We start from the raw sequence: 25323 nt of genomic DNA, 5'->3' as shown, positions 1-25323 counted from the left end.
GAAGGAAGGAAGGAAGGAAGGAAGGAAGGAAGGAAGGAAGGAAGGAAAGGGAGAAAGAGAGAAAGAAAAATATAGACCAGGCTGATAAAGTCACCTGCCCAGTAAACACGGGCCCCCCCCCCCCATTTTTTTTTTAAAGTTACACTTTTACAAGGGAGAAAACTGAGTCTCAAAATGATCTGGAACTCAAATGCCTGGTGAGACCCAGGCATGCCTGAATTCCTTTGCTACTCTGTCTGTATACCCAGGACCCTGGGGTTTCATAAGCCACCTTGTGTGGCACCCGACTCCCCTGCAGGCTGTGTTGTTGTTGGGCTCCGAGGTGCTGCACAGCTGAGGATTCCAGCCAGGCTTTCTATGCAGTTCTCTCCCACTGTTTGTGGGGAGATTTGTGTTCATTCATTATTTACTCATTCAATGGGATACTGAGGCCTGGGAACTGTAACAGGGCCTCACGCCTTAGCCTAACTGACTCCATGATGGAAGTGCCATTCAGGCTGTAAAGCTCAGCACACAGACAACACCATCAGCCAGAACTACAACAAAGGGTTACTCCAGCAAAGCCCATAGTTCTGGGGAAGTCTCTAAACGTAATAACCTTGCTTTTTGTCTTCTGCGGTAACTGTTTTGTTAACTGAAGTGTGTCAACCCAGGATTTTTGTGCTTAAAAGTACATCCTGAGAAAGGCTCAGGGCTATACTGGGATCCTGAGCACCCCGTGTAGTCACTGACCAGCTAATAAAGAATTTTATTGGCTTAATCCAAGTCTGAGCAATCTTCTCTGGTAAATTCCCCACAATATTTCTGAAGGTCCCACTGAGATCCCAGAGCTGACCAAGACATTTGAGGTCTCAGAGCCCTTTGGAGCAAGGCAGAGTGTTGGAGCTTGGTTCTAATGCTTTCATTCAATCGGGAATCTCCGTGTCCAAATGCTAACGGTCCTTTGGTTTTTGATCGATCAATAAAGACGCCAACAGCTAATGGCTGGATACAGGGCAAGGACAAGAGAGGAACAGGGCAGAATCACCATGACTTGGAGTAGAAGAATGGGACGCAAGAGCAGCAGGAGGTAAAGCCAACCAGTCGCGTGGCTGTGCCCTTCCCAGCCTTGAGCAGGCCGAATAGACCTTGTTTACCAAAGGACCCTGCAAGTTCCCGCAGGACCTTAGAATAACAGACTGCCCACTGACCCTGCTTTGCAACATAATCCAGCTGAAAAAGGATGGGTTCGGTGGGCTTCCCCTAGTGCTGAATATTAAACTTGGAGCCTTGATCAGAAACTTGTCTGGGCTCCGTGCTCCTCTCATCCCCGTCCCCCCACACCGTCCTTTACATTTCCAGACCCCCTTTCAGGTAAACCCAGTTCATTCATGGCCGCTGGACGGCTACAAGTGGCCACTGGCCACTTCCCCAATTAGGCCTGGGGTAGCAGGTAAAGGTTTAAGAGTGTCCAGCCTTTGAGGTAGCCAAGGCATTTTAAAAATGAGCTAATATGTGTATGTGTCTTTCATTCACAGTTCCAAAGATAGCTCCTGAATGTGTGCGTGCGTAGGTGCATGCATGCGATCCACCAGGAGCACAAAGCGACGTAGCCAAAACTTGCCGCCACAGAAGAGTGTGGTGGCCATGAGCCCCTAGAGGTGCACAACCCGAGATGGTCCAGGTCTCTAGTACTTACTCTGACCAATCATTGCCTAACACTTTAGAGGGGTCTTACACCTCCACCCCTAAAGGAAACAAATTAGAAATTCTCCTGGTCTGTCACCTCCGGAGGGAAATCTGATTAAGACATCGTCTCTTTGGACACATAGGAAAGGTCAGACGCCGCTGGTGATCCAGTGTCTGGGAATCACGTGAGACACCAATGGATCTCTGGTCTGTTCAACGTGTGTGAAGGTATGGTGGCCATTCCTGGTTGTTTTTACTGTATGTCTGTCTCTGTGTGTGTGTGTTTCTATGTGTATCAATCAGTTTTCTTTCCCTGTATTGACCTGTGGCTTTCTCTGGTGTGAGACCCTCCTTCCACCCCATTTAAGACCTGTGCTCCCTCCTGTTGGGGACCAAAATCCTTTTTTTTCTACCAGGTCACCAGAGATACTCTCCCCACATAAAAAAACAAAAACAAAAACAAAACAAACAACAACAACAAAATCCCCCTCTTGTCCCACTCCGGGAAGAAGAGCGCTTGCTAGTTTGGTTGCTTGACACCTGCTCACAGTCAGGGTTGGTCCCTGTGTGGAGGTGGGGAGAGGCCAGGCCTCTCATCCAGCTGCCCCCCATCTAAGCAGCGAGGGGGAATAGTTTCCGGTTATCACTCCTTCCACACTGTTCCCGCTGTTCCCGCTCTAAGCAGCCCTAGGGCAGTTGAAAAGTTCCCCTGGGCTGAGCCCGTGGGAAAAGAGAAAGCTCGTGTGTTTTTCTTCACAATGTAGAACTCACCTTTCTCTGAACAAAATAAAAAAATACTGCCCTGGGCTGGGCAGGGGGCTTGCTACTGGACGACACAGCCTGGACAGACTAGATTTTCCCTTCGGTCCAAGGAGACTTTCAGCAATTTTCACTAAGTACTTTTTAGAAAGATTAAAGACAGCTGCTAAATAGATTTCCTTTGTCACTCAGTTGGCCTCAGATACTAAAAAAAAAAAAATTATAAAAGTTAAAAAAAAAAGAGAGAGATATAAGCAGGTCCCGGTGTCTTGAGGCAGCTCAAAGGTGTTTACAACAGAGAGCTGATTAAGAGGAGACCTTCTGCATAGACTCAAAGTCACTGTAACCTCTGATGAGGAGACACAATTACACTTACCGATACCCAGCAAAATTGTAGTGTCTTACCATCTGTCAGAAGGATATCTCCTCACTCAAAGTTCTGCCTCCAATGAAAAGATACAGTTGGAAAATCTCTCAGACTAGCAACAGAGACTCCCAGGGGTATGGGCAGAACCCCACACCACAGAACTGGCCCAACACCAAGCTCCTATAACTGTTCAACTAGCTAGTTCTGTCAAATCCTTCATGATTAAACAGTAATGATTAAACAACAATGACCTTAGAAACAAAACGGGAAATTGCAGTCCATATTGCCTAGCTTGAAGAGTCACCCTGGCACACACTCTCCTGCCTGTGAAGACACCTGGGACCTCTGATTCTCATGAGTCTGATTCTTCCAGAGAAACAGGTGTACACTCTTTGACCTTAAAGATGTGGTTCTTCAGCCTCCCACTGGCAGAGATGACTCAACCCATTTTGCTTTCAAACGGACAGATCCAGTGGGAGGTTACAACAGGCAATAAACCTGGACCAGGTTGCCCCAGAACTTAAAGATATTACATCCAGACTTCTGTCCTTCTGTCAGGTTTCCCAGAAAAAGAGAATATGAAAGGACCACCGAGGGACTGCACCAGAGTTACAGACCTTGGGCTACAGAATGCCAGCTAAGAAAGCCCAACTTTGTACTTCAGAGGCTTGGCTACCAGCTGAGAGGAGGCAAAGGAGCCTGTCTCAGAATAGGATGGCTACCGTCCGTTAGATCCCAACTCCAAGGACTGAGAGACAGGTTCAAGAATCCCAGAGTTTGTGGAACTAGCAAGCCTTCTTTCTATACATGAGCACAAAAGGGCGGGGGGCACTAAGTCCATAATCAAGACTGAAACTAAACAAAAGACAAAAGGGGTTTTAGCCCAAACTCTGGGGCCATGGAAATGCCCTGAGCCATACATGTTGTCTAAACAACTGGACCCTGCAGGCACAGGATGGCCCACCTTTTTAAGAGCTGTGGCAGCTACTGCTTGCTTAATAAAAGAAAGCAAACAGGTTAACTCTGGATTAAGACAGACGTTATATTGACAGCACCCAGGGCATAGTTGAGGCCCTCCTCTCCAGGAGCACCAGAATGCTGGCTGTCTAATGACTGTGTGACCCAATACCAGGCCCTACTCCTGGCCCATCCTTGAGTTTCGTTTGAGAAACCCAAAGTCATCAATTTGGCTGCCCTACTGCCTGATGATACAGGCACTCCACCATAACTGTCAGGAGATGAAAGATAAAGCCAGGTGCATGGGAGCTGTAGGAGTTACCTTAACTGAAATGTTTTGGGCCCAAGTCAGGAATCTTAACTCAGAGAACAGAGATGAGTAATCTGCCGGGTGGTGGTGGCGCATGCCTTTAATTCCAGCACTTGGGAGACAGAGGCAGGTGGATTTCTGAGTTTGAGGCCAGCCTGGTCTACAGAGTGAGTTCCAGGACAGCCAGGACTATACAGAGAAACCCTGTCTCGAAAAAAAGAAGAAAAAAAAGAAGAGTAATCTGACCCAGGCTCTCAAATAGGAAAAAAGAAAAATCTTCCACCATACACATGGACTGTCAGTCAGTGTGCTTTTACTACTGGCCACAGCATGATCTCTATTGAAAGAAGGCTTTCTTACCACTGGAAGAAAAGGATATTAAAAAGGGGGTGGGGGAGTACTGGAGAGATGGCTCAGTGGTTAAGAGCACTGGCTGCTCTTCAGAAGTTCATGAGTTCAAATCCCAGCAACCGCATGGTGACTCACAACCATCCATAATGAGATCTGATGCCCTCATATGGGTGTCTGAAAACAGCTACAGGGTACTTTGGGCGGGGGCAAGTGGGGATGAAGCAAGCAGGGCCAGAGCAAGAGGCAGAAGGGAAGGGAGAAAAAAGCCAAAAAACCAAACTTGGCCCTTCTATAGTCTATTTCATTTCTCCTATAAATTGCTGTCTTCTACTGCTGGGCTGCTGACCTACCTGTGTGACAAAAGCCCTAAGACCAGTGAGGCCTATTGGTATTCTGATGTCATGTCACACCCTGGTGCTGTACTGTACTCCATGGTAAAGAAGAAACGGATAGCTCAAACCCACAGGTTGACAGAGGACACCAGAGAAAAAGTTCATTCAGAAAACAACCTGCAGGATTGTTGGGAACTAATCCTCACCAGGCTACTCACCTAGGGTCCACAAAATTTTCTGAGTTGCTCAGAGCATGTTATGTGTTATACCTAGACTAGATAGCTTAGCATGGATGTCTCAGCCAGATGCCAGGTTTGTGCCCAAATGAATCCAAAACAGAGAGCCCTTATCCAGGAAGGGGTCCAAATGAGAGACCAACACCCCTGCAGACTCGGGGAGAACTGACTTCGCCAAGATCCAGCCTGCTGGGGGAGGATGCCTTTCCAGGGTGGATAGAAGCCGTCTCAACCTGACTGAAACTGCTCAAATAGTAGCTAAGATGCTCCTCCAGGAACTAGTCCCCAGATTTGGCCTCTCCCTGGCAATACGGTCTGACAATGGCCTGGGTTTCATAGCCCAAACCTCTCAACAAACCTAAAGCTTTAGACATAGATTGGAAACTTCATTGTGCACACAGACCTCAGAGTTCTGGGCAGGTAGATAGGTAGGTAGGCAGACAGACAGACAGACAGACATAAGGAAAAAAAAGAGGAATCAAAATTTAACAAAACTCTCGTTAGAGATTAGAGGAGCATGGACAGCTCTCCTTCCTTTGCTTTTCTTTGGGCCCACTGAGCCCCATATGGGGAGAGGTTAGTTTGGAAGAGCTCCTCCCCCACTGCCTCCCAGGCTCAGAGACCAGCAGTTAGTAGAACTCTCTAACACTCCTTTCTCAAGTCACTATGGAGCCTCCAGTCCTCTGTATAGGCTTTTCATTGAGCTATCTGAGGCCCAGCTGACCTCTGAGTGCACCAGCAGTTTTCCTATGTTGGAGTCCAGTGGTGGGCGGACCATGTGAATCAAGTGATTAGCCAAAGGGGCACTGACACTAACCTGGAAAGCATCCTACAAGGTGATTCTCTCCACTAGTGCCGGAAGGCAATGACGGTAGCTGGCTGTAAGCCACAGGTCCACCATGTCAAGAAAGTAGAGGCCACAGATGCTGCTCCCAAATGGACTGTCTCCCGACTATGGACACACTGAGGTTAAGGTTTTGTAAGGCCCTAGGACCTTCCACTCCCTCCCCTCTACCTCCTCCTGAAACCTGTGTTTAGAATGAATGCGGGTTTAGAATGAATGATCCAACCCCCATGGTCCTCAGGCCTGGACCTAGGAACATAGGCAAGTATTAGCTAACGTGTCCATAAACCAGCAACTCATATTTATCTTGGCCTTGGTGCACTGATGCCCAGTTTAATGTCTTCTTGTACTGGAGAGAGAGGAAATATGGGGTTTATTATTATTTTTTTTTTTAGAAAAGAAAGAGTGCAGAGTTTACATTTCTAAGCATGCCCTGCAGCTGGGCCCCGAGTTGGTAGGCACAAGGGAGGAGTTTCCAGTGCAAAAATTGGGTTTGTGAAACTGAGGCTTTCTGAAAAACCTCAGGAATCAGATTCTATGCCACAGGAAGGAACCCTAGGGGACAGAGTTAATTATTCCCAGCCAGAAATCAGCCAGGATTGCTGGGTTTGCTTAGACTCCCAGACTCACAGGGACAGAAACAAACCAGACTGTCAGCCCATTGCCAGACAAAGCTCTGAGATTGGGGGCAGCCTAAATTAATGTTAGAGGACTTATAAAGATTTAAAACATGTCTAATATCCCAAAACATTTAATCTGGGCACGTTCCCTTATTTTGATGTCTGCTATTGTGCCTTGTGGGTAATTCATATGGATAACAACAAAATTACTGGGCCTCTGAGACCACTTGGCGGGCATGTACTAACAGCTTGACTGAACATGCCTCTTACAATGCTTTTCCAGCTAAGTACAGAGGTTGATCAGGACTTAGAGGTGTTAAAAGTTTCAGTTTCTGAATTAAAACAAGTTAGATTCCCTTATAAAAATGGTCCTACAAAATTGGAAAGGCTTAGACTTCTTACCATAAACACAAAATAAAACAACAACAACAGCAGCAGCAGCAATAACGAAAAATCCCTATGTATGGCTTTGGAAGAAACCTGTTGTTTCTAGGCTAATTGATCAGAAATAATTAATTTTTTTTCTTTTGCCATGGTTGGGGAAATAATTGTTACCAGTCTCTGTTCTCTTGGTTCCCTGGTTAACCACTCTGCTATCAGCATTGGCCGGGCCTTTAATTCTCATTCTGACTGGATTAACAGTGAGGCCTTGCATCTTAAACTAAAACAGGATACCATGATTTGACTCATTCACTAAGACCAGTGGGAACTGTAACAGGGCCCCACGCCTTAGCCTAACTGACTCCATGATGGAAGTGCCATTCAGGCTATAAAGCTCAGGACACAGATAACACCACCAGCCAGAACTACAATAAAGGCTTACTCCAGCAAAGCCCATAGTTCTGGGAAAGTCTCTGAACATAATAACCTGTCTTCTTACTTTATGTATGTCTGTTTCTGGCTAACTGTTCCTGTTCACAGAAGTATGACAACCCAGAATATGTGCTTTGTCCTTAAAAGCTCATCCTGAGAAAGGCTCAGGGCTGCACTGGGATGTCAAGCACCTAGCATAGTCACTGGCCAGCTAATAAAGACTTTCTATTGACTTTAACCCATGTCTGAGCAGTCTTCTCTGGTGAATACTCCACAACAGAGACCAAGAGAGAGGGAAGACAAGAGGCCCTGTCTCAGAGGGAGCCCAACATCTGAGGCTGTCCTCTAATTTCCACAGATGTACCATCCCACTTACACAGAGTCTCAGTCTCTCTCTGTCTCTCTCTGTCTCTGTCTCTCTCTGTCTCTCTCTCTCTGTCTCTCTCTCTGTCTCTCTGTCTCTCTCTCTCTCTCTCTCTCTCTCTCTCTCTCTCTCTCTCTCTCTCTCTCTCTTTCTCATCTCAGGCTTCAGGATCGGGGAAAACCCATGGGGGGAGTAGGTGTCCACTCACTTTGGGGGTAGGCAGCTGGATGTAACTTAGCTGGTAGACTGCATGCACAAACGTCTGGATTCCATGACTAGCACCACAGAAACCAGGTGTAGTGGCACAAGCTTGGAACCTCAGAACTTGAAGTGGAGGCAGAAGGATCTGAAGTTCAGTCATCCTGTGCTACCAGTCATATTGTGATTAAGGAGTTTTGTTTTTTGAGACAGGCTTTTTTTGTTGTTGTTTTGTTTTATTTTGTTTTTGTTTTTTATTTTGTTTTGTTTAGCCCTGGTCCTGGAACTCACTCTGTAGACCAGTTTGGTCTCAAACTCAGAGATCTACCTGTCTCTGCCTCCCAGAGTGCTGAGATTAAAGGTGTGTTGAAGCAGAATTTTAGCAGGGCCATTGTATCTGGCATGAATTCCAGGATGATGGCACCAAGGCTCTGAAGTAGCTTTTTGTAAATAGTCAGTGGCTGTTATCCAAGAGCTGTTTCTTTGAAGGATTCTCAGAGCCTTTGCACAACTTAGTCCTGAGACATACCTGGCAAACCTAGAAGTCTCTTATGGCTGAGAATTGCTTAAGTAATGGTAAGTAATGGGTGATCCCCTGAGGCTGAGAAGCCAAAATTCATCCTGCAGAGTCTCCTTCATTCAATGGTCCTGCTTAACCCAGTGTATACCATCATGCCCAGCCCACTCTTTGTTTTTGATTTCTAAGATTGATTTATTTATTTATTTTTACTTTGTGTATATTGGTCTTGTGCCTGCATGGATGTCTGTGAAACACATGGATGTCACGATGAGAGAGGCCAGAAGAGGGCATCAAATTACCTGGAGCTGGACTTACAGAGAGCTATTAGCCAAGACATGGGTGCTGGACCCAGCTTTCCCCTTCTTTCGAAAAAACTGAAGCAGGGAGTGTTGGCATGTCTTTAATCCCAGTAATATGGAATATGGAGGCAGAAGCAGGGGGATCTCTGTGAGTTCCAGGCCAGCTTGATCTATAAAGCAAGTTCCAGGACAACCAGAGCTACTATTACACAGAAACCCTGTCTCAAAAAAAAAAAAAAAAAAAAGGAAGGAAGAGCTATAAAATTAGGATGAATGTGTTGGGCATGGTGAACATGCTTATAATCCCAGCACATCGGAGGCTTATCTGGGTATCGTGCCAAGAGTTGGAGACCAGCCACGACCTTGCCTCAAAACAGCTAACCAACAAGACATTTAAGACTGTATAATGTGTAACAGACTGTCCAGTGAAGAATGAATACAAGCCTTGCAATAAAGTCAACAGCTAACAAAAACAGCCCGTGGGGATGAGGCTTAAAACTGACAGCCACTCCCGTTTGACCCAATGTCTTCTCCCAGACTGAAAACTGAGATACAGGCTCTGCCCGCCTGACCACAAGGCTCTAGATTCCCCCTTCGCCTAACCCCAGTCACGTCCCACCTCAAGGAGCCTGCTCCTCATTTCCTGGAGGACCAGTGAGTGTCTCTCTGTGTGTGTACGTGGGAGCATGTCCATGCATGTGGAGATCAGAGCCCAGCCTCAGGTGCTGGCAGTCACCTTCCACACTGAGATAAAGTTTTCTCTTTTCTGCTGCTGCACAAGCAAAGCTAGCTGGTCAGGAGACTTCTGGGGAGTCTTCCATTTCTACCCATGTCCCAGTGTGACCACTGGGATTACAGTTACATGTTATTGTGTCTAGCTTTACATGGCTGCCAAGGACCTGGATTGAACTCCTCAGACTTGACTGGCAAACACTTTACCCATTGAGCAATCTACCCAGTGCCCAGAGGACTTCTTCTCACTCACAGGGCTATCTTCTGGTTCTGAGCACAAGGGACACCCAGACACCACGACACATTTCTGAGGGATGGATGGGCTGGAGAGACACACGGAGGATCACAAACACCTGGCAATTGGCTGAAGGCAGCAGGGAACTCCAGAGGGTCCAAGCAGGAGGCTCAGAATCTCATAGCCTGACAGGCATCGGACACTAACCTCCACGGTCACCATCCTCAAAATGATAGACACACAAACCCTGATCCAGAAATCTGTCCCTAAGTATTTACCTGACAGGGACCAGGTTATTATTAATAACAAGACTCTTTGACAGGGCTCTAGTGACAAAGGGCCACATATTCCCAATATGGACATTCCCAAGTGTTAGACAGACTACAGCCATTTGCAGCCTGGCCACCTGGTGACCCATGATGCTTTACACAAAAGACACTAATGCATAATGACCCAGGGCATCATATCCACTCTCAACCACTGTGTATAGATGAGAACAGGCTGGTGAGGGACTCACGTCAACCCTCTGTCCTAGCTGTTTAAATCCTGCCATTACAGGCATGGAGTCACTGAGCTGGGATTATATACATTTTTTTTCTTTTCTTTTTTTAAGTTTTCCACTATGTAGTTTGGAATGACCTAGAACTTCTGATTCTCTAGCCTCCACACCTAGTGCAAGAATTTATAAACACACAAGTTATTCTTCCAGTACCAGGGATCAGATTCAACACTGTTTACTTTGAGACAGAATCTTGCTAAACTGCTCAAGGGGACCAGGAATTTAACTTGCAATTCTCCTACTGAGAGTAGCTGGGATTACAAAACCTGCCAAAGTTCTCACTATGGATTCTTTGTAGTCAAAACCAACTGCAAGGGAGGTCTCCAACATAGCAAGGGAAATTAAAAGTGAAAGCGTGGTATGAAAGAAAAACTCCCACCTGCGCCCCCTGAATGGCAAATGTAGTTTTTTTTTTCCTTAAAAATTCCTTTTTTTGGGTTTTTTTTTGGTTTTTTTGTTTTGTTTTTTTTTGTTTGTTTGTTTTTTTGTTTTTTGTTTTTTCGAGACAGGGTTTCTCTGTATAGCCCTGGCTGTCCTGGTACTCACTCTGTTGACCAGGCTGGCCTTGAACTCAGAAATCCGCCTGCCTCTGCCTCCCAAGTGCTGGGATTAAAGGCGTGCACCACCACCACCTGGCAAAAATTCCTATTTATTCATTTAGTTTATATATTGAAGAGGGTATCCATATGTGAAAGTCAGAGACAAATGGGGGGGGGGCTCATTTCTCTCCGGATTCCAAGGATCACAAACGTGTGAGTTGATTAGGTTTATTTATATATTTTTAAAAGATTTATTTATCTCTTCTGTATATGAGTGCTCTGTCTACATGTAGGCCTGGATGACAGAAGAGGGCACCGGATTCCATCACAGGTGCTTGTGAGCCACCACGTGGTTGTTGGGAATTGAACGCAGGACTTCTGGAAGAGGAGCCACTGCTGAGCCATCTCTCCAGCCCTGATTGGGTTTGTTTGACCTGAGACTGCATGGCCACATGCATGTAGTATCAGTGGAGGCTGGAAGAGGGAGTCAGATCTCTTGGAGCTGGAGTTAAAGATGGATGTAAACCACCGTCTGGGTGCAGGGTACCAAACCTAGATCCTCTACAAGAGAATCCAGAGCTCATAACAGCGGAGCCATGTCTGTTCGCCACCCCCCCTTCTACCCTCCTCGTGTTTTTAAAAAGACTTATGTCCCAAGGGCTGGGCTCTTGGCTTGGGAACCCATTTCTGGGAGGCACAGTGTGAAGGAAGTGCTGTATACCACCTGTGGCATATACGTTTAAAGAACAAGAAAGTCGTTCAGTGGTAGACAGCACTTGGTTTGCCTGGCACTCATGACACCCAGGCTCAGTTCGCCAGATTTGCTCGAGATGGACTGCGGACACAGTTGGGAGAGGATTCAGGATGCTCTGGGGAGAGGGAGAGCAAGTAATTGTGAGAGAAGCAGGAGTCAAGAACCCGATCCTGGAACACGGAATTCCAGGCTGTGTGACCCTGGTGAGTTTCACTTCCTCTCTGGGCCTCTTTTTCCTTCAGGGATAGCTCACTCGCGGGGCTGATGCAAGAGGTGGCTCTAGAAGGGTTGGGAACCCTCCCCGGGGATCTATCCGGGGACCAACTGGAATACCACCCCAAATCCCCGACCTGACGCCCTGCAAGGCTTCCGTTTCCCTGTCTGAACGGCTGGATGGTGTGTTTGCAAACGGCGCGCAAAGTAGCGAATGGGACTTACTCGAAGGTCCCAGGTTCGAGTCCGGACCCCTTTTCCTAGAAGTCCCGAGATCTTTCTCCGCTGGATTCCCCCAGGCCTCCGTACCGGGTCTCCTTTTTGCCCTTTGTGGATATGTAGTAGGAACCGCGGGCCTCTGTTCTGCCAAGCCACCCAATCGGCGTTCGCCTCACTGTTCCACTCCACCCTGTTAATCCGATTGGTCTACAGAAGCTCGAGAAGGCGAAGAGACAGAGGGTATGACCAATGAAAGTCCACGGAGGAGAGCTTTGGCTGGGAGCTCAGCTTCTAACCCGGAGGGAGGTGCAGAACGACCAGAACTAGAGGCTAGTGAAAGGTTCCTGGCACCATCCGCTCCATCCGGGACCACCAGGCAGAAGTAATGCTTTCTTGTAAACCTAGCTCTAGGAAGGCTGAAGTATACAAGGACTGCCAGTTCGAGACTAGCCAGGACTACATGGTGAGAGCCTGTCAACCAAAACAGCCGGGTATGGTGGCGCTAATGTTTAAGTTCTAACACTCAGGAAGTAGAGGCAGGCATAACTCAGATCCATACCAGCCTTGTCTACAACGTGAATTCCAGAACAGCCAGTACTACACAGAAAAACCCTGTCCAGAAAACCCACCTCCCAAGACAGCCAAGGACATTTTGCCCCACGGCTTGCCAGTTAGCTCTGTCTCCAGGAGTTCAAGGCTTGTCTCCTTTGGTGGTCTATATAATAAACGGACACTGTGCTTAGAGATGGGGGTTGAGAGGCAGGATTACTCCATCCAGATATATAAACCCGGTATGGTGGTTCAGGCCTGTAATCCCAGTATTCTAGAAACTGACGCTGGAGGATCGCCTTGAGTTCAATGAATAAGAAAATAAAAACTGATTACAGTGGCTTAATATCCGTGACCCCAAGTACTCAGAAGTGGAGGCAGGAGGATTTCTCTTCCTTGAAGGTATTAGGAAAGGGCTCGGCATGGTGGCTAAGTGAGACTGTAAACCCAGCACGTGGGAGGCTGGGGGGTGGGGGTGGGGGGAGATCATTCGGGGGAGAGCTATGTCTACATAGAGTTCCATATCTACATAACCCTAACAGAGTGTGACACTGTCCCACAAAGAAGAAAAAAAAACAAGGCTGGAAATGTAGTTCAGGTGGCAGAGTCCCTGCCTGGCACCAATAAAGCCTTAGCTGCAGTATCCAGCGCCGTATACATATGGGGGTGGGGGGATGGCACTGGGGAGTGGAAGGTGACCGGAAGAGGTTCAAGGTTGGTCTCCCCAGTACAGTGAACTCAAGTGCATCCTGAAACTGAGACTCAAAAACAAAATGAAACAAAGAAAACAAAGATTAAAAAACAAACAAACAAACAAACAAACAACCCCAACAAACCAACTAGCCAACTAACCGACAAAAACTAAACAAAATAAAAATAAAAACAACCTCAATTCTCCCCATCCTATCCGGTGTGCGCTCCGGCCACACCCGCCTCCCGGGGGGCCCAACCCAGGGCCTTTGCATGTGCAGATCCTGATGTTAGAGACCACGCCTCCCCGTAACCAGCTTCTGCTCGGCGTTCCAGGCCTTCCCTGGCCACGCAGTATAGCTAGTTAGCACAGGACATTTTATTTATATCACAGAACTCTGTATCAATCAGAAATTGAAAATCTATCTTACTCTCTGAAGCTCTCAGCAGGTTCTTGGGTATTAGCAGATACACAGCAACACACACACACACACACACACACACACACACACACACGTACATATTCCAAGTCCTGTGCCTGACTCTGGACTGGCTGTCCTCCAGTGCCCCATTAGCACTTGGCTCCCCCTGTCACCCTTCATTTTGCTAACCTGACTGGTCCCCTATTTGCGCTCCATGAGGCAGGGATCTTGTCTACACAGCTCTAACATCAAGTTCTGGGCCTGACCCATAGCAATGCTCAGTGGCATTGGGGACTATTGAGTCAGAGCAGACACCAGGTAGAGAAGAGGGGGGTGGGCAAAGGGAGCAACCTGTGCTCGATGCCACTAGGAAGAAAGAAGGGAGAACGCAGAAGAGAAAGTACGAAGAGTCCCTAAAAGGACCAGAGGTGGACCTGAGTCTAGAAGGCTCTGGGTGTGTGGTCCAAGAAAGGAGTCGGCTTGGTTTATTTCCCTAGACTCTATTTTTGTACAGATTCGAACGGCACTGTTATTGAATTCGAAGCTTCATGCATGCTGGGCAAGTGTCCCACCATCTGAGTTACCTCCACAGCTGTGCCAGGGAGGGAACACATGGATGGGAACTCCCGAGGGGCTGCCTTTGGCTTTGGTGGGAGGAGGGGAGCCTGTGTTATGAATGGGTTTCACTGGTTCTCTCACTTCTCACAGGACTCCTGAAATGCCAGGCATGGGCGTCTCCCAGTCGTGCACTCTAACCCAGGCAAGAGCCCCAGGTTCAGCACTGACACTAATGTACCTGGTATGACTAGCCGTCAGGGGAACTGAAGCCAGCACTGGCCAATTAACTTTATAGAGTCTTTAACACAGGAGTGATGACATTTGCTTTTTCTTTTCTTTTCTCTACCTCCTTCTTTTTACCAACCCCTCCCTCTCCCCATCTCCCTCCCCCTCCCGACACCCCTGCCCAGAGTTTCACTATGTCCCTGGTGGTGGTGGTGGGGGTGTCCTGGTACTTACTTTGTAGACCAGGCTGACATTCTAACTCATGAAGATCTGCCTGCATCTGCCTTCAGAGTGCTTGGATTAAAGCTGTCCACCACCATGCCTGGATACCTGGTTCTTTTATTAAAATTCATATTCGTATATATGTGTGTGTCTGCTTACCACATGCATTCAGTGCCAAAGTATCCAGAAGAAGATGCCTGATCCCCTGAAACTAGAGTTACAGGCTGTTGTGAGCCTCCACGTGGGTGTCAGGAATTGAACCCACGTCCTCTGGAAGAGCAGTCAGTACTCTTGACTATTAGATCACCTCCAGACTGTGCAGGTCCTGTATATCAGACTTAGGTGATCGGGTTTGGCGGAAAGCACCTTTATTCATGGAACCGTTTTGATGGCCTCCCTAGGCCTTGTGGGAAATCTTATGTTGTCATTTAATTGGCATATCATACTCAGTGAGTTTAGGTTGATCTCTAAATCCTCTCGTTCCCCTCCCTCCAACCTTCCTCCCCGCTGTGCTCTTTCACCCACAGTCCTCAGCTCACAGGTGTTCTATTATCCTCCCCACCACCGCCTTCCTCACAGCATCGGCTCCTCTTGGGGTCCCTCTCTTGTTTCCTGGCTTCTGCCCACACTCTCTCCCACACAATACACATGTATAAAGATGAAAGCCAGAATCCACATTTGAGAAAGAACACTCAGTGTTTGATTTTCCGAGCCAGTGTTAGGTTGTTTAATATATTTTCCAGTTCCATCTATTTTCCTGTCTTAAAAAAAAACAGATTTATTTTTATCTTATTTATGTCTTACATGCCGGTGTCTCATTGTGCGCATGTGTTTGCCCATGGAGGCCTGAATGGGCTTTGGCTCTCCTGAAGCTGCAGTCACAGGTGGTGTTTGTGACACTGTCCTTGAGCTCTGGACTTTCCTGCCTCCATCTCTTGAGTGTTAGAATTTTAGATATATGGCACACTAGGCTTAGACGCTCCTCCTTCCTCTGGGAATTCCAATTACCAGGTAGGAAGATTACAAGTTCAAGGCCAGCCTGGGAAACTTATTAAAAAACAGGAGGAGAGAGTATTGCTCAGGGGGTAGAGTGCTTGCCTAGAATGCACAAGGCCCTGTATACTAGCTACTTTTCTTTTGTGATAACAAAATTGCCACGACCAAGACAATTCATAAAAGAAAGGGTTTTTCTGGCTTCTGGTTCCGGCGGGATAATAGTCCATGTTGGCAGAGCAGAGGCAGCAGACAGTAGACAAGGCAGCTGGGGCTGAAGCTGAGAGCTTACATCCTTTATTGTAAGCATGAAGATAGAAAGAGCAAACTAGAAATTCGAGTCTTTAAAGCCTCAAAGCTTGCCTCTAGTGCATATACTTCAGGCAATAAGGCCACACCTTCCAAACCTCCCAAACAGCGCCATCAGCTGGAGACCAAGTGTTCAAGTGTCCAGCACCAGGGGAGACAGCTCATTTAAACCACCACACACTGGGCTGGACTCCACAGCACTGAGTAACACCCAGCATGACGATCCACACCTATAATCCCAGACTCTGCAGGCCAGTGCGGGAGGATCAGAAGTTCAAAAGCATCCTCCCATCAGCCAACCTTGTCTTTAAAGAAACGTTGTGGGAAGCTAGAGAGGGATGGATCAGTGGTTAGAGCAATTACTGCTCTTGCAGAAGACCTGACTTAAGTTCCCCAAACCCACAGGATGGTTCATAACCACCTGTGACTTGACTTACAAGCATTTTGATGCCTCTTCTGGTCTTTTCAGTGGTTCACACTTACTAATGAGAGCACATGCATATTTACATATAAATATTTTTACAAGTAGATGAAGGGGCTGTAGACATGTTTCAGCAGGTAGAGGTATTTGCTGCCAAGGCTGATGACCTGAGTTCGATCCCCAGGGCACACGTGGTGAGACAAAATCAAAACCCCAGATCATCCTCTTATTTCTACATACAGTCTGTGCCATGCCTATAGTGTGCACACTCAAGCACACACAGAGATACACACATACACAAACACACACACCACACATACACCACATATACGCACACCACACACACATATGCATACACACAGAAAGATACACATATACACAAACACACACACACACACACACACACACACACACACACACACTAATAAATGTAATTTTAAAAGTCCTTTGAGCCAGGCAGTAGTAGCTCACGCCTTTAATCCCAGCACTCAGGAGCCAGAAGCGGGGGGATCCCTGAGTTCAAGGCCAGCCTGGTCTACAGAGTGAGTTCCAGGTCTGCCAAGGTTACTCAGAGAAACTTTGTCTAGAAAAAAAAATAAATCAATAGCCCTTTGAACTGTTTGTTATAGGAAGTAGCTCTATTGGCATAGTGCTTGTCTAGCATTCATGAAGGCCTGGGTTCTGTATTTGTCACCACAAATGCCAGATGTGATAGTACATACTCTAATCCCAGCACTTGAGAAGTGGAGGCAGGAGGATCAGGAGTTCAGGCTCATCCTCAGTTATATACTGAGTTTGAGGTCAGTCTGGGATACATTAGACCCTGCCTCAAGTTGACAGCAAAATCCCTTTAAACAATGTAACTTCAAAAGCCACTAGAATCATGAGACTTGGTCACATAAAATAGAAAGAAGGAAAGAAAGAAAGGAAGGAAGGAAGGAAGGAAGGAAGGAAAGAAGGAAGGAAGGAAGAAAGAAAAAAGGAAGGAAAGAAAGAAAATAAAGAAGGCAGGGAGGAAGGAAGGAAGGGAGGGAGGGAGGGAGGGAGGAAGACAGGCAGGCAGGCACTCACACTGGGTTCTCTTGAGAAGCCCACTCCTACATACCATCCTTTGCCAAAGCTTCCCTTTCTATTAACGCCCATGTGTAAACATCTTTTCCCGATAAACTCTGACTCTGTTTCATACTGACTTCTCCTGAGATTCTTTTCTGTTGCAATGGCAGGAATCCCAGCTTACCAAAGTTGCAATCTCAGAAAAGAACTCAGGCTGCAGCAGGAGGCAGAAAGGAGCTGAGTTCCAGCATCCTCTGTCACTAACAAGACCTGGGCACACATCTGAAGACATAGGGTTCTAGCTGCCATCCCAACTTCTGGTTCTGCAGGTCGAGTGTTAGGCCTGAGAATTCATGTTCCTAACAAGTTGATGCTGCTGTTGATGGCCTAGGTCTGTGTGTGTGTGTGTGTGTGTGTGTGTCTGTCTGTCTGTCTGTCTGTCTGTCTGTGTGTCAAGATTTCATGTAGTTCAGGCTGCCCTGGAACTCTATATGTAGCCAAGGATGACCTTGAACTCCTGATTCTCTTGCCTGACACTGAGACATACATATACATCATATACTACATATACACACAAATACAAACATACATACATATACATATGCACCCATATACATACACATACGCATATGCATACGCATGCGCATATATATATATATATATATATATATATATATATATATATATTTGTTTTTGTTTTTTGAGACTCACTCCATCTGACAATGGGCTAAACTTTTCTGCAAGTTTGAAATGTTTTATAATAAGATGATGAAAATTTATAGCAGAGATGCCAGGTAATCCCCAGGGTAGCAGGGCCCGAGGGGGGGGAGCTGAGGATAGGATGAGGCATTGCGTGGGAAAATGCTGAGGATAGCCACTTCTGACCTAGATATTTTTAGGCTGAGGCAGAGCTCATGGGAAAGTGCTTATGCCTACCTGTGCCTAAAGGCTTATATGTGGGAGGCCTGGGACCCTGGGGAGCAGTGACAGAGCCTGGCATGGGGCAGGTATGCTTATAATTCTAGGACAGACAGTTCTTTAAAAAAAAAACAACTAGCTATCAGTATTGTGTATGGGTGGGTGCAGGTGCCCACCTGCACGCATGTGTGGAGATCAGAGGACAACTTTGTTAAGTTGCTGCTCTCCTTTCCAAGTTCATGTGGGTCATGGGGATTGAACTCAGGTCGTCAGGATTTGTGGCAATCGCTTCTTATCTGCTGAGCCATCTAGTGCTCCCCCTTTAACTGTTTTTAACTTTTTATGTAGCATGCACAGGACTCTAGGTTCCCTGGTGGCATATGCCCGTAATCCCAGAACTTGGGAATCAGGAGCAGAAGCAGAAGGATCGAGAGTTCAAGGTTATCCTCAAATACTTAGTGAATCGGAGGCCACCCTGGGATCCATGAGACCCTGTTTCAAACACAGCGAACCTCATCTAAAGTGAGGGTTAATTACCATCCGCCTTCCAGGATTGGTGTGGAGCTGAATGAGTTAGCACCCACTGTGAGGGAGTACTAACTCATTGTGAATCCATATTGTGTTTATATCCCACCCAAATAAACGTATGCACCAATCTCAAGCTTCTGTGGGTTCTATCCACTCCCTCCCTGTAGGGCCTGGGGATTTCCTTGGCTGCTCTTTACTGTGATCTTTCCCCCTCAGTTTTCTTTCCCATGTGCGTGCACACAGTGGTTTCCTTCCTTATCATTTGCTCCATTATTCTGATTGAGACAGGATCTTGGTGTATAGGCCTGAATGCCCTGTGACTTGCTGTGTAGCCTGGGCTGGCCCCAAACTCCAAACAATCGTCCTGTCTCAGCTGTCCAAGTATTGAGATTACCATGTTCCATGACACATTTACTTATCTGGGCTATTTTTGTTTGGTTGGTTTGATTTTTTTTTTTTCAAGACAGGGTTTCTCTGTGTAGCCCTGGCTGTCCTAGAACTCACTCTGTAGACCAGGCTGGCCTGGAACTCATAGATCCACCTGCCTCTGCCTCCCAAGTGCTGGGATTAAAGTTGTACACCACTGTTCCCAGAGACTGAATCACCAACCAAAGACTGCGCACTGGCTGGACCTAGGTCCTCTGCATACGTGTAGCAGATGTGCAGCTTGGCCTTCATGAAGGTCCCCCAACAACCGGAGTGGGGGCTGTCCCTGAGCCTGTCACCTGCCTGCCTGTGGACCCAGCCCCTAAATGGACCACCTGGGCTGGCCTCAGTGGGAGAGGATGTGCCTAGTCCCCCAGCAGGGGGAGGGGGGACTTAGTGGGAGATGACACCTGGGGGTGGGAATTCCCTTCCAAAAGAGAAGGGGAAGGTGGATTGGGGGGAAGTCTTGTGTGAGGGGGTACTGGGAGGAGGGAGGCTGATATTGGGATATAAAGTGAATAAATAAATTGATTTAAAAATAACTGAAAAAAAAACTACCAAAAACAAACAAACAAACAAAAGCAAAAAACAGGTGTGCACCACCATACTCAGCTATTCAAGCCACTTTCTAACCTCCTGCTAGCCCACAGACCAGTGGTTCCAAACCTTAATGCTGCGGCCCTTTGATCCTTTAATACAGTTCCTCACGTTGTGGTGACCCACAAACCATAAAATTATTTTCATTGCTACTTCAAAATTGTAATTTTCTACTGTTATGAATTGTAATGTAAATATCCGATATTCAGGATATCTGACATGTGACCCCAGTCAAAGAGTCATTGACTCCCTCCCCTTAAAAGAGCTTTTGACCCACAGGTTGAGAACCACTGCCCTAGAGACAGCCTCTGGAACTTTAGCTTTGCTCGGTGTTGGGTTCTGAGGTCTAGTATATAGTGAGTATACAATAAATACATGGTAGTAGTGCTGGGACCTAGCCTTGGGGCCTCCTGCTATCTAACCTGCAAATCTGGTTGTGCAGGAACCTCTGGTAGTTGGGCCTCCAGTTGGGGGACCAGGTGTCCCTGAGCTGCAGCCCCATGGAATGTGAACAGAAGTCTCTCTGCACACAGACCTCAGGGCCCAGTTTGAGAGACCCTGAGGGACTACATGGTCTCTAGGATGCATGGCTGAACGTTCTGAAGTAGAAATACATTTCAGAACACACCGCTCAAGTGTGCAAGGGCATGGGTCAGTTGAGTGGAGGGCTGGCGTTCCAGGATGAGAGGTCCCCCTGGGAATGCAGGTGACCCCTAACACCGTTCCTATTTTATGGGGTAGATGGGCAGACTCTGGAGCCTGTGGCTTGCTGGGTAAGGACGGATACAAGAGACAAAGTGCAGACAAGAGGGGAGGGGCTCTTTGGGCATCTCCTACTTGACCAATTAACACATAGCTGGGCCTGGAATATAAAACGGACTGTACATGAGTGCAGAGGCAGAGAAAAGTGCCTGGAGATAGCCAATTAAGGAACAAAGGCCTCTTTTGCAAGGCCAGGCTAGGCACAGAGACAAACTCAGCGATTAATGTTGAGGGCTTTTAAATGGAGACTTGAGAGGGGTTACATTGGCTGGAAGGAGAGGGATCCTGTCTCTGAGAGGGGAGTGCCAGCCCCTCCAGGGTTGAGTCAGTCACTCCACCCTCAGGCTCACACCCTACTCCAGAGCTTCCTTCGGAGGGGTGAAATTGAGGCCCAAAAGACACCTGGAAACAGGAAGCCTGGCCTCTGTGTGGAGGACATCCTTGGAATCCCGAGGTTCATGCAGTGATGTGGGCAGGGGGACAAGGAAGAGGTTTCCCTGAGGTGTATTTACTTAATTTTTCCATCTTATTCTGTGGTGTGTGTGAGTGTGTGTCTGTCTTTGCATACGTGCCTGTGCCACATCAGGTCTGCAGAGGTCAGAAGACAAGTTGCAGGACTCAGTCCTCTTCTTCCAAAATAAGGCTTCTAGAGGTCAAACTCTACAGAAATCAGGTCCGGACCTCGCTGGACTCTGCAAGCCAGTTTTTTGTTTGTTTGTTTTGCTTGTTGATGTTGTTTGGGGGAGGGCAGGCTCTCACTGTGTAGCCCACGATCGTGAACTGGCATTACATGCGGCTGCTACCACCTTTAGCTCAGATAGGAGAGCCAGGTCATAACCCCACATCTTCCACCAGCCCGGGTAGGGCGTGCTGCGCAGCGATAAGGCAAAGGTGCAACCTGGCAACCTCCACCCACATTCCCCAGTTAGAATCTAAGCTCTCTGCAGAGGCCGCCACTCACGCCCTTATCGGCTCTCCATTGGTGCTAAGCGCCATCTCTCCAACCCCTTAAACTTCTGCGGACTAATCAGATTCCCGTGACTGACCCTCCTTAGCTGCCCCGCCCCTTTTAGGGCGCAGCCGAGGCGCGAGCGGATTGGCCTGCTCGGGAGGGAGGGGCAGACACGTAAGGGGCGCAGACCTCGTGTCCAACGCAGGCAAAACGGTGACCCAGCCCGGCGCCAGTGACAGTCCAGTGGGGAAAGTGCGCTGAAGGGCCCTAGTGGAGGGGCTGGCTGGACTCGAACCTGATACCGCCAGGTAAGTCCAACTGCCCGTCCTTACTGACGGGGGACAGGGGGGAGACGGAAGCGTTCCGGGCTGTCCGGCTGAGGCGGGGCTCCAGTTGGTCTCAGGATGAACCATCAGGGAGGCACTTCAAGCTTCTCCAGAGTTAAGTTTTGTATCAGCCCCGGGAGTGGGCGATTCCCATGCCCGTTTCTTCCAAGAAGAAAAGCATCCCAGAGAGGGAGTGAAACTCACTCAGGGTCACACAGCTTGGCAATCTGGGTTCCTGTAGTGGTGTGCAGTAACCACTTGCCCAATTAAGTAGCCTCCTCCTCAATCCGTCCACAGGAGGTCACTTACCTCAGCCTCAGACAGGTTTCCTTTACTGAGGGCTCCTTCCAGAACTCCCAGGATGCCCCTAAATCTCTCTCCAGACCAGACACCCCCCTTCACGTCTTACATGCCCGCCCCACCTCGACTCTTTCTCTCAGATTGGTCATTTTCTGCCCCACCTCTCACCCAGCTTCCACTTAGTCTTCAGATCACACCCAGCTGGCCCGAACTTTTTTCTTTCTTTCTTTTTTATTCTTTCATATATTACATCTCAACCAGTTTCCCCTACTTCCCTCCCAATCCCCGTCCCCGACTCCCATCCACTCTTTTCTTTTCCAGAAAGGTGCCCTCGGACACCAACCAAACAGCATATCAAATTGCTGTAAGATTATGCACCCCCCACCCCCTAGTATTAAGGCTGGACAAGACAACTCGGTATGAGGAAAGGGTCCCAAAAGCAGAAAAGAGTCAGAGACAGTACCCACTCCCACTGTTAGGAGTCCCACAAGAAGACCAAGCTACACAGCTGTAACATGCAGAGGGCCTAGGTCAGTCTCATGCAGGCTTCCTGGTTGCTGGTTCAACTCTGCAAACCCCTATGGACCTAGGTTAGTTGATTCTGTGGGTTGGCTTGTGACCCCTCTGGCTCCTCCAATCCTTCCTCCCCCTTTTCTGCAAGACTCCTCGAGTTCTGCCTCATGTTTTGGCTGTGGGTCTCTGCATCTGTTTGCATCTGTTGCTGGATAAAGTGTCTCTGATGACAACCCGGCCAAATACCAGTCTCTGAGTATCAGTAGCAGAATGTCATTAGGAATTATTTCATTGCCTTTTAAATTTTTTAAAAATATTTATTTATTGCCAGGAGTGTTTGGTTCTACCTTAGGTCTCTGAGCTATCCAGCCTCTGAGTTGTGGCTATCTATCCAGGGAGTGGGGTGGGCTCCCTTTGGTGGCTTGGGTCTCAAGCTGGGCCTGTCATTGGTTGGCCACTCCCACCATTTCTGGGCAACCTTTACCCCAGCACATCTTGTGGTCAGGACAGATTGTAGGTCAAAGGTTTTGTGGCTGGATTAGTATCCTGATCTGTTCACTGGAAGTCTTGCCTGAGTACAGGAGATGGCTGGTTCAGGCTCTGTATCCCCCTTGCTAGGGGTCTTAGCTAGGATCAACCTCCTAGATAGCTGGGACAGACTAGATTTTAGCTTGTTTCTGAGATGCACCCTGCCCCTGAATTCCAGTAGTCTCTCCCAATACTCTCTCCATCCTGCTTCCCCCACCTGATCCCTGTCCCTGTCTCCATCCACCCCCAGTCTCCCCTTGATAGCTAGTCTGTTGCGCCTTCCCTTGAGCCCTCCTTGTTACTTAGCTTCTCTGGGTCTGGGGATTGTAGCATCTTTGTCCTTTACTAATGTCCATGTACAAATGAGTACATATCATGTTTGTCTTTCTGGGTCTGGGTTACCTCACAGAGGGTGATTTTTTTCTATTTCCATCCATGTGTTCTAGATCCATCCATGACCAGGATGTGTCATCCCTTGGGTATATGCCCAGGAATGATATAGCTGGGTTCTGAGGTAGATTTACTCCCAATCTTCCAAGAAACCACCATATTGATTTCTAAAGTTGTACAAGTTTGCACTCCCACCAGCAACAGACGTGTGTTTTTCTTGCTGCACAGGCTTATCAACAACTGCTGTCTCTTGAGGTTTTGATTGTAGCTATTCTGAAGGTTGTGAATGTAATCTCTGGGTCGTTTTGATTTGTATTTTCCTGATGACTAAGGACATTGAACATTTCTTTAAGTGCTTCTCGGCCATTTGAGATTCCTCTGTTGAGAATTCTCTGTTTAAATCTGTACCCCACTTTTAATTGGGTTATTTTGTTTGTTGGTATCTAATTTATTGAGTTCTTTATATAGTTTGGATATTAGCCCTCTCTCAAATGTAGAGTTGGTGAAGATCTTTTCCCTATCTGCAGCTTGCTGATTTGTCGTGTTGACAGTGTCCTTTGCTTTACTGAAGCTTTTCATGAGGTCCCATTTATCCATTGTTGATCTTAGAGCCTGAGCCCTTGGTATTCTGTTCAGGAAGTTGTCTCCATTGCCAATGTAGTCTAGGATATTTCCCACTTTCTCTTCTATTAGATTTAGTGTGCCTGGTTTTATGTTAAGGACCTTGATCCACTAAGACTTGAGTTTTGTGCAGGGTGATAGATACGGATCTATTTGCATCCTTCAACATGGAGACATCCAGTTAGACCAGCACCATTTGTTGAAGATGCTTTCTTTTCCACTGTATGGTTTTGGCTTCTTTGTCAAAAAATCAAGTTTCCATAGGTGTATAGATTTAAATCTGGGCCTTCAATTCCATCCCATTGACGAAGTCGTCTGTTTTATGACAGTACTGAGCAGTTTTTATCACTATTCTGCAGTGCAGCTTGAGATCAGGATGATGATTCCACAGAAGTTCTTCCATTGTTCAGGAGTGTTTTGGCTATGCTGGTTTTTTTTTTTCCATATGAAATTGAGAATTGTTCTTTCAAGATCTGTAAAGAATTGTATTGGACTTTTGATGGGGATTGCATTGAATCTGTAGATTGCTTTTAGTAAGACGACCATTTTTCACTATGTTAATCCTACCAATTCATGAGGGTATGTGATCTTCTCATCTTCTGATACCTTCTTCAATTTCTTTCTTCAAAGATTTGAAGTTCTTATCCTATAGATCTTTCACTTGCTTGGTTAGAGCTATATCAAGATATTTTATATTATTTGTGACTATTGTCCTTGGATTTCTTTCTCAGTCCGTTTATCATTTGTATAAAGGAGGGCTACTGATTCTTTTTTTTTTTTTTTTTTTTTGAGTTAAGCTTGTATCCAGCCACTTTGCTGAAGGTAGGAGCTCCCTGATAGAGTTTTTGGGGTCACTTATATATACTAGCTATTGAGTAGATATGTGAAGAGTGGACAGCCTTGTCTTATTCCTGATTTTAGTGGAATAGCTTTGTGCTTTTCTCAACCTAATTTGATGTTGGCTATAGACTTGCTGTAAACTACCATTATTATGTTTAGATATGTGCCTTGTATTCCTAATCTCTCCAAGATTTTTATCATGAAGATGTACTGGATTTTGTCAAAAGCTTTCCCAGCATCTAAAGAGCTGATCATATGATATTTTTTCTTTTTTCTTTTTCTTTCTTTTTT

At 47.0% G+C, this 25323-nt stretch overlaps 2 protein-coding genes across 2 annotated transcripts in view; one reads left to right on the top strand and one right to left on the bottom strand.

Annotated features, from left to right (window-relative positions):
• LOC114631145 (isochorismatase domain-containing protein 2) overlaps positions 1–12017 on the bottom strand; it is a 24612-nt gene extending 12595 nt beyond the window's left edge. The window contains exon 1 of the mRNA XM_028779439.1: positions 11896–12017. The gene's annotated coding sequence lies outside the window, so the exon portion shown is untranslated. The remainder of the gene's footprint in view (positions 1–11895) is intronic.
• A 9692-nt stretch (positions 12018–21709) lies between these two features.
• The window catches only part of LOC114631153 (isochorismatase domain-containing protein 2A), a 15513-nt gene continuing 11899 nt past the window's right edge, over positions 21710–25323 (top strand). Inside the window, exon 1 of the mRNA XM_028779445.1 lies at positions 21710–21822. The gene's annotated coding sequence lies outside the window, so the exon portion shown is untranslated. The remainder of the gene's footprint in view (positions 21823–25323) is intronic.

Source organism: Grammomys surdaster, unplaced genomic scaffold (assembly GCF_004785775.1).
Source record: "Grammomys surdaster isolate TR1022 unplaced genomic scaffold, NIH_TR_1.0 352, whole genome shotgun sequence".
NCBI classification, from domain to species: Eukaryota; Metazoa; Chordata; class Mammalia; order Rodentia; family Muridae; genus Grammomys; species Grammomys surdaster.
The sequence above is the reverse complement of the archived record's forward strand: the minus strand, read 5'-3'. Positions and strand labels throughout refer to the sequence as shown.